Genomic DNA, 10,057 nt, shown 5'->3' on the forward strand with positions numbered 1-10,057 from the left:
CTACTTATCTACTTGGCAATAATCTTTCTCAATATGAACGAATACAGTTAATCGTTCCATGACTATTTGGGTATATTAGATTTGCATGAATGCCTACAGCCCCGAATTACCCTAAATAAGATAGTAACTGGCTCAATTATCTATCTAATACTTGCGATTATATTGTAATAAAGTTTAGAGTTCAATATTTCGACAGGATAAAATGTATCAATTGCGGAAATAGGCGCTCGAAGTGTCACAAAGGAACTTTCTCGATCATCACTGAACATGGAAGTGCGGTATAATAATATAACCTTAGTATTCAATCTAACGCCGTCAAATTAATTGATAAATTATTAGTAATAATAAATAGGTTAAGCTTTTAGATGTCTTCCAGTCCTCTGACCCGGGTTAGGGAGACACGTGGAAGCTATCGAACGTGTCTAAAAGCCATGCATTCGTAGACTTGCGTATAGGTGCGACACTGATAGATACAGTTGGACATACAAACTTACGTTGCTCTTTAGGACATAGGCAACATGCACCTTACGCTACCTAGATCATGCAACGTAATACATTACATAGCAGAATTTCTTTATAACCAGAAAGAATAATAACGACGTTAAATGTGACTCGTATTAAGGGGTCGAATAATTTATTTCTATCTTTTGAAGACACTGAAAAATATGAGCTCAACGAACTCAAGTCGTATAGATAATTCTAATAAGAGGCTATTTTAGATTAGATAAAATAATTATGAAATCTACTCTCATGTTCAGGTTTAGTTTTACTTGCTCTACCTGTATTCTCCATGAATAAGGCTTTGAAACCCAGCTCCAAAAAGAAAATTGTCTTTAGTAAACCAGTTTCGACTTACAGTCCCCATGTTTCAAATTATGAAAGCAGTATTAAGTGTAACTGACTACACAGAAATTCTAACACGAGCCAGGGTTTAGCCCCACAAGCCCCAGTTTAACTTGATCAAGCAAAATGGTGCTTATAGGCCTTTCTTTAGGCGGCTTATCTTAGCCTGCAAAACGTTTGTATCTTCCGTTCGTTCAATACAGCTAAATACTGCGGATAAAAGGAGAGAGCACAATAGGTTTGTTTAATGTGACACTTCTAACATTACCTAAACTTAGATAAGGGTGACAGCGTTCAAACTACAAGAGTCAGACTATGAACAAATTTAATATTCGTAAATTCATATAATTAGTAATTCATAAATTTAATAATGGAACTGCGAAAAGGCGGTCAGAAAATGAGGGATCGAAATTAGCAAGTCACTCAAAACTAGTCATTGTAACCTAATTTGGTAGGCGCCACGAAAGCCAGTTTCAAGAGAATGCTTGTTCTGGATGCGTTGGGCGCGCAACTTTCAGACAAGAAAATCGTAAAGTAAAATAAGCCCTCCCGTCCGCCTCTAGTCCTACTCTGCCCCTTTAAATACATGCACGCATTGCAATTATATAGCAAAGGCAGCTAAATGTGTTGAGGTTTAGATCTCGTACTGGCGTTAAGCACTAGTGCAAACACCTGCACTGTTACATGGAAAATATAGCTAATTCTGACTCGTACTTTTTTAAGTTCGTTGTTGCAGATAAGATTAGGGCACACGAATGAAAGTAGGTCCCGTGAGCTGGTAGAACATTTTGACTTGGATGTGCTCAATCTGGCTCTTATAGGTCTAATATTAATCAGAATCTCTTGTATTTACTAATCATTAAGCGTACAATAAAAACACTGATAAGTTCACATGAGAAAAACCAGACAAAGAATTATTTTGCGTTAATATACACATTTCTTTTTCCTGCATTTTTTATAGTTTGAGTTATACGAAGTCATTTCCCCGAAGTGATTTATATATTAGACCCAAAATCAAGTCAGGATAAAAAGAGTCGTACGCGCTTACCGCGCTATTTTACGACTGCATTGCCAACATCTCGGTAAACATCTCGCCTCACTTTGAATTTCTGGTAGGTGGGCGATTGAGTTTCCGAGATGTAAAACCTTTACATCCTCTGGAGGTTCGTCCTAAGACATATCAAGTCCGCACTTTCTTAAACCTTCTATTTTCTTTCTCACCCATTTTAGAAGATCACCCAGTTCTTGTGATTTGGTCTAATGGTGAACGCTCTTTTTGATCGATGCCGATCTTGTACAGTTCCTTTCTGCTATATATTGTCGCACATCTTGGAAGGTATCACATTTTAACATCGAATGCTCGGCGCCATCGATCTCTCGTTAATCGCAGAGGATTGAGTATGTCTACTATCTGTAGTTTACAAATTTTCACCATAGTTTCGACTATATCCCTCGAGCACCTGAGTCATGTGGCAAGTTAGCTTCCCAAACAGACATATAAACCAGATTTTAACGTCGGATAACGTTTAATGTTTTCGAAACTTACTCCTAGGTGCTTCGCCGTTCTCCCAGTGAGGAAGTTGCAATTGTAAGGCAAATTCATCCCCATTTTTTCTCCCATTATGTAGATCGTGTCATTTTGCTGCTGTCGCATTGCAGTGTGTCAAAGCAACGTTGCCGTATCTCAAATGTATACTAGAATCGTTAAAAATTATAATCTATTCTTATCTGAACACAGTAAGAGCGAAAATATCACATCCTTATTTAGTCGTAGGTATCAGAAACCGTTCTTAACAGGAATATAGTATATATATATAACAGGAACATAGATGAATCTATGTATCTGTACTTGGATGTAAATGATCCCGCACATACTATAGTTTTTTTGTTTTTATGGGCTGTCGTCGTTACGTACCTGAAGGGAGATGTAGACGAAAGTCATACGTAGCAAACCATTTATTTTCATAATGAAGTTCGGGTTTTGCGAGTCATTCGGTGAACACTGTGCATTTTTGAAACCTACATGTGTTTGGAAATCGCTGCCGTTTAAATCGCCAACGCTGCATGATCCACTGCCCTTCGAAAATGCAACGGACTTCTTTTAAACTATAATTAAGTATTTAGCTGATATTTACATAAACGTTGTAAACTCTGAGTTTATCTTGTTTACAACGCTAAATTTGAGTTCTTCTTACGAACTTATTTGTGTCCCATTTAACCATTGTGTTATTATGTGGTAACTTACTGAATTGTAATGAGCCATATTAGAGCACATAAAAAGGACATCTTTACAGAATGTAGTGGTCTGAAATTGTCTTCCAAGATCAGATGAAATGAATTTCGCTTTTGATTTGTATATACGTCCCGAGTTTCCTTTCACCGTCGACGATCTCTCAATATATGGTAGCAAAACTGTCCCAAAGATTCACTACGACCCGCGGCTACTGCACAAATAATCGTAAGTTTACATTTTACACAGTTTTCTGTTGTTTTTGATGGCACCACATGTTATAGTCTACTATTGGCATGTCTACGTTATCGTTTTACAACGAATTACCAGACGTATTTACATGCTCACATATAACTACGTAAGTGTTAATAAGTTACCAGTTTGATCTAAACTCAACACTTAGATCAGCTATTTGGTTAGAACAAGGCAGTGAACTATGCGGTTTGTGTTTGGCTTGTACACAGTCAAATGTTACTGCCTGGTAATTAAAATTCTTTTAGATCGTCTCTTCAATAAATTTTTAACACCATTGGCGGCCATCTTAGGCCGCCGTAGTTACTTTCAAGGGTCGTACGAACCCTTATAAAAGCTCTGATCAAATTGGTCGAAAAGTATAGGCTACTGTTTGACCGCACTTTAACACATACTTAAAAAACGAAATTTAGTTTATCTTTTTGTTGTTTTTCTCCAATATTCGTTTGTCACGGATATATTTTCTCTCGGAAACATAATTTTTCGTAGTGGGTGATCTCGATGTAGTGAAATCGAGGTTCTAACAGGTCAGAGTCTTCTAAGATCAGCCCAACTTAAGGCACACAAAACTCAATTTGGCCATATCAGCGAGGAGAATCAATTGTTTGACGCATAAACTGCAGCTTGCAGCGAACCGATAGACGAGTGAACCGCAGTATTTGATAGACCCAGTTGAACAAAATTGCAAAGTTAATCTCTTCTTCTTTTTCATTTCCCTCGATCGTTCATAAAAATTGGACAAGGCAGAAAAGGTGTTAGGAAGCGAGGCGCGAGCATGTTCGCATGCTCGTCTAGCCGGTCAACTAGGCTATCGAGGTCCTGGTTGGTGACGGCTCTACCTTGGCGTATCCCAACGATTGATGGCGCTTCGTTCGTGGGTTATTAGGCCGAATGTGTATGGTGTGGGCTGTGTGTATAAGAGAGTTTCCCATTTGTGTTACGATATTGCTACAGAGCTCTGTCGGTCTTCTGTTCGCCTCGGCGTTCGCAAGAACACACTGTAGTAATAGCATTAGTCTGCGAAAAGGGGCTAAGGATGCTAAGGGTACGGGGTAAGCTGAGCAAGACAGGGAGCCAGAAGGCAAACGGCGGCTCTTTTAGAGAATGGCTCAGCTTACTCGATGAACCATGCTATCGCGTATCTGTTGACAGTCCGATATAAAAAATAACAATAATAATAATCGAGGAAGAAATATATGGTTTTCCTATAATGACGAAGCCAGTGGCGACAGCAGTAGTAGCTACCAAAGGCGTTTGGACGATGTATGCGCCATCTATTCGTGTCTGCGTAACACTGCTAGTCTGTATCTATGAGTTCCATGTGCTGGTAACATATTTGCGTACTTAGTTCAAGGTCACGGTTCGGAACCAGGCGTAGACATTTTCACTTCAGACTGGGAACCTGCCGTCTGAAACAATGCTTTCAGACGTCAGGTTCAGACGTGAGTCAGAGTCAGTCGACTGCCACAGTATATAGGAATATATGCGTAATTGTTTCTAGCAGGACACAGAATTGTTTTGATTGTCTTTGATAAGCACGTTGTCCTCCATCATTTACTTGCACTGTTATAAAATGTTACGTAATTAATGGAAAAAAATAAACAACCACATTTGCACACAAGCCTAATACCTTCTGTATTTTTCTCCTTTTTTCAATACAATCATTAACTCGAATTCGCTGCTTATTTTGTTGCATGAAGTGTTTGTGCTCTTGCCAACAACGGAGTACATCGGACCTTTGAGGAAAGCTTCAACTGCGGAAAGCTTGAACTGATCTGAATTATATCAGTTTCTTTCACACCTGTTATGACCTGCATTTGTTAGTCTTGTTGCTAAAACTGTGTAAAATGAAAGAACTATTGTATCAGCCGACTGCCTAGCGATAAAACTTCCATAACACCTGAACGTTTTCAATGGATTTTCAACAGGTCAGTCACAATGACTACTAGTTCAGGAGGTAAGTCCTCATCTTCAAAGCGTATCTGAGAAGGCTAACTTTTATACTTCGCAAAGTACAGCGATATCGCCAATGCTTTTGCAGTACGTCTGCGAAATGTTCACAGAGTCTATAGTTATCTCTTCAGGTCTTAAGTTTATGCTAACTCTAAATAATGATGTATTAGCCGCCGAATTTCGATGTCAGCGTAGTAAGGTCCTTAAAAGTGAGTGCTCCCTCGGCCAACAGCTAACTTTATCATGAAAAATTTTACTAACAGAGGCAGGAGCTCATTCGCATCAATTGCAGATTACATATTATTAGCAATTTTGAACATTTGTCGAAGATCCTAATCTTGTAGAGAAATACATGATAGGATAGGGTACATACGATTGTTTTTCCCTGTACACAATCTATAGATACATTTTTCGTAGGGTTCAAATGAGACCTTCGAGCGCATATTTCGTAGTGATAATCATGTTATTTTGTTCTACACATAATTTCTCTATTGGTTTGCTTTTCACTTTTCCATAGTTCATTCTTCCTTCGAAAACGAGTTACCGTGTCAGGTTTTAGTATACAATTATCATCGCTCAATAATTTCCTTCCATAAAGAAGTGTTTTTTTTAACTTTTGGCAATAGCTGCACGTGCAAGGACCCAGGTGCATTATCAGGAGACTGAATTGTCAGTTGAGAGTCTATAACCTACCACTCGCCTCTCGAATCGAAGTTATGATCAACAACTGGTCATCTGATTTACCATTTGAAATGATTTGAATTTCTAATGTTAGCGCATTGAGCAGTTACGTTTGGCCAATATGGATGTTGTCAGTCTCTGGAGATATACTGACGGCGGGGAAGGGACGTCAAAGGTAAGCTTACGGTTAAGGTGGAGATAAAATAAATACGCTAATCGATAGTCACACATGAACAGGTAAACAGGGAATAACAATAATAGCGTATGCGTACATACTTTGAGAAACACATTGTTTACCACCCACCTTCGAAAGGCTTCTTAAAGAGCGTTTAAATTAGATAAGGTTCCTTGCTACTACTTGGCCTATACCGTAATTTTGTCAACCATTAATATATATATAGCATTACTTCATCCCACTATATAGTAACTAAAGCCCATATTAAAAATGAGATCCGTAAGAGCTGCGCTTTCTGAGGTATGTGAGTATACGGCTATCGCTAGCAAATTCATAATACGCTCTGACGTCCTTGTCAGGTCTTGTCTATCTGTGCTTGTAAATACTATGTTTACTTTGTTTATTCTTCCGTCTGGTTACATTTAATAACCAAAAATAGTTATGCTTGCTGGAAATCTCTACACACTACTTAGATAAAGCCGCACTACAATATTTCCCTCTGGGAGTTAAGTCTACTCTATATTAAGTCTCCAATTATATTTACATATTATCGCTGTAATTACATAGATAGAAACAAAACGAAATAAAAAAGGGTATAATCATTCTGTGTCAAGCAGATGACAACTTAACATATAAAGCTTTATGCCTCACCACCATCACAAACGTGTTTTTGTGCTATATAATAGAAATGACTCACGAAAAGATGAGCCAGACAACACAAGAATGAAACCCCTTGCTGAGGTGCTTGACGATTTAGGGTGTTCGGTGGTAAACGACGCACCAAACCTAACACTAGAGAGCTTTCCGGCAAGTTAGCTCCTAATGTCTTTTCTACCGGCCTTCATCCCTTAAATCGAATTTTTTGTACATGAAAGTCCGCTTAGCAGGCGGCCAGTTCAAGCCTCATCTATCTGTAGCGTGCAGCTCTAAAAAATATGGGCAACATCCATTTCCCACTTCGGCTTCAACATCACAGATCATGGGTCTTTTACAGACCCACAATGGTGGGACAAAAATACCTGGGCACTAGAACGCTGGCTTCCTATTAACTGTACTCTGACCGATTTAAACATTTCTGAGACTCGAAACGCGGTACACTCTCACCGCAAAATATACCAAATATTTGGAAACCTAAAAACGGCATATTATAAAAAAAGGCCTATCGGAAACCATACAAATAGCAACAACCGCGGGCTGCAGGCACCAACCCTGTCGACCATAACCACTCACATCCGGCATTTCCGCACCATGTTATCATAAGCCGGCTCCGTTCTTCGTCGACCTATTGAATACACTGCTGTGTGATATCAAGAAACCTACATACGTTGCGATATACTTCTTCTCAATTTCTACCGGGTTTCAGATGTACTGTAGCTGGAATGAAGTCGTGCTTTGATACCGCTGATCCAAGCTTCGTCCGAAATAAACACATCTAGTCTTATCTCTGGGACCTCACTAAAACTCCCTTTTTAATACCTTCATCTTATGGAAAAGTCACACACCAAATCGTCGGCGCAGGGTATTGCTCATTGCGATTCCTAATAAAAAGAGAGGCGATCTTAAAGAACCTTCCAACTTTTTAGCGGTATAGCTAAAAAAAAAGTTACTACAAGGAGTTTTTGGCTTTCAGAATTCTTGAAGAACCATGAAGTTATTCCGGAAGAACAGCACGGACTTCGGATTCAGCGCTCAATGCCTTTTTCCTGCTCCAAATTTCTAGAATATATTGGATCCACCTCAAGCCGAGAGAGAAGTGAATTGAATAGGACCTTTATTCGCGTAAATAAAGAGCATAGCATATAAAAAAAGCATTGCGTAGCATATATTGTATACATCAATAAAATACATTTTTACTAGATTGCACATGTTTCACGCGTGCGTTTCCATTGGGCAAAGCGGTTTTAACAACTACTGGATATTCGTTACAGAAATTCTTGGTTCTAAGCGCAAAATATTCCTCGTAAAACTGGCGAAGAACGCAAACATTTCACTTCTTCACGAATGATGATATGACAGACAGGCAAATTTAGACGCGCCTAAACACGTATTCTCTGTGAACTCATTTTAAAGCTGGTTGTTGCACATCTTCAACCATAGACTGGTGTTTCAAGAGAAATGGCTCACACATTGAAGAACTCTGAGTGTTTAGATAAAACAATGACCGTATACTATTTTCTACTCCAAAATATCGAAAAATATTGAAAAATATATTGGAAAATTGTGTATCAATTTTCGAATACTAGCATACCAGGCCATTCAAGGGTGTCGTGTGTGGAATCCAAAGAAACATAGATCCCCCGCGTTTTCTAGATGTTTGACTCCTTCTTCTCTAATTATTGTTAAGACTGGACCTATTGATTAGCTCTAAATATATGCGTTTGATTTGTATACCTGTATTGTTTGGTTTTTGCGTAGCTGTGGAATATGGTTATGTAATAACGGGTGGGTGTCATTGGCTTGAGCCTACAGACACTTAACCGTCATTTGTCATAGTACTACATGGCTGCTGTCGATTGGTGCCAAGATCTCACTTTGGCCCTTGCGAGCCTAGCACGGCACCTGCGTGCGTGATTTGATTCGATACTAATAGTTAAGTTAAAAAGATGACTTTGTTAATACCGTGCACTAGCGCTTACAGCCATCACGATAGTCGAACACTCAGACATTCTTTGTGATGCGAAAGCTTAGCTATATGACCATATGCCGTAGTTTGATTCAGCTCGTTGCAAGCTTTCAATTAATGGCATATTCAGGCTTCCTTACATAGGACCCGTTGAGAAAAAATTCGGTGAACAAAACAGATCCTTGACAAAGTTTTGCACCAAAATGCAGCTTCAACTTCCCATGCACTTCTTACAAAAGCGCGGTGCTTAGAATAGACCCATATCAGACAGACACCTTTAGGACTAACAAAAACCGTGGATATTATTTACAGGAGTATTATTATCATTATTCTTTTATTTAACTTATATATGTAGCTGACACAGAGGTGAATAAATGACGACAAAAAGCAGGAGTCCACGAACGGCACCAATGGCTTCCAAACGGGATATCGCATCGGAAAAGCGGGAAAAGCACAATGGCTCGTACTGGAGGATTGTAGACTCATTTTGGTTGGATGCTTCGCATGAATCTTGTCGGACAACTTCGAAAAATCATTTGGAGACGAAAGGACCCACAACAAGGATTATGATGAGGACCTAAATTGGGACAAAATGCAGACGTGTCAAAAATTATTTCAGGAGAACTTTAATGCGCTCAAAGAGGAGCGGACGGACTATCTCTAGTTTGACTATCGCTTTAGTGGCATGAGAGATTACATAATTCAGATTAAATGTTTCTCGTCATTCGGCTATGAGAAGGTTGTGCATTAGGATTTCATAGCTTTACCATCACTAAGAGTATTACCAAAAAGCTTTAAGTGGAGCGTGTAATGTTCTTGGCTAAAATAGTACTTGATTCTAGGTTAAAAAAATCATAGGTTTTTCACCACGATAATGCACTAGTTCACACATCGAAAAATGTAATGGTTGTTTTGTCTCAACTCTTACACTCGTTAAATCTCACTCTGTCTACCTTCTCTATGTTTTCCGTAGACTTAAAGCCAGAGGAACATTTGAAAAGACCTTGAGATTACGCAGAACACTTAACAAAAAACAAAAGTGGAGATGAAATCTGTTCTCATGGTTGAAAGCGGAAACTCTACTGACAGCGGTAGAAACGGTGACAAACCTGCCTTGAATCTGACGCGAATTGGCATTCAGGGGATTAGGGCATATGTAGTTAATACAGAGCCAGATTTTCGATAATTTTTTATTTCTGCCCATTCGTTGTGTATGTCTTCCGGATACACACGTTTTACCGTATAATCTAGGCATAATAGAAAAAGGTTTATAATCTGAACAGCACATTTAATGGTTTGG

The 10,057-nt window shown here is 38.9% G+C and overlaps 1 long non-coding RNA gene across 2 annotated transcripts in view; it reads left to right on the top strand.

Annotated features, from left to right (window-relative positions):
- Positions 1-8,503, top strand: part of LOC111265575 (uncharacterized) — a 52,809-nt gene extending 44,306 nt beyond the window's left edge. For both annotated transcript variants that reach the window (XR_015313105.1, XR_002683527.2), the window contains 2 exons: positions 5,905-6,134; positions 7,765-8,503. This is a non-coding gene — a long non-coding RNA (uncharacterized LOC111265575). The remainder of the gene's footprint in view (positions 1-5,904; positions 6,135-7,764) is intronic.
- Positions 8,504-10,057: the final 1,554 nt, after the last annotated feature.

This window comes from Varroa jacobsoni, unplaced genomic scaffold (genome assembly GCF_002532875.2).
Source record: "Varroa jacobsoni isolate VJ856 unplaced genomic scaffold, vjacob_1.0 scaffold_988, whole genome shotgun sequence".
Lineage (NCBI taxonomy): Eukaryota > Metazoa > Arthropoda > Arachnida > Mesostigmata > Varroidae > Varroa > Varroa jacobsoni.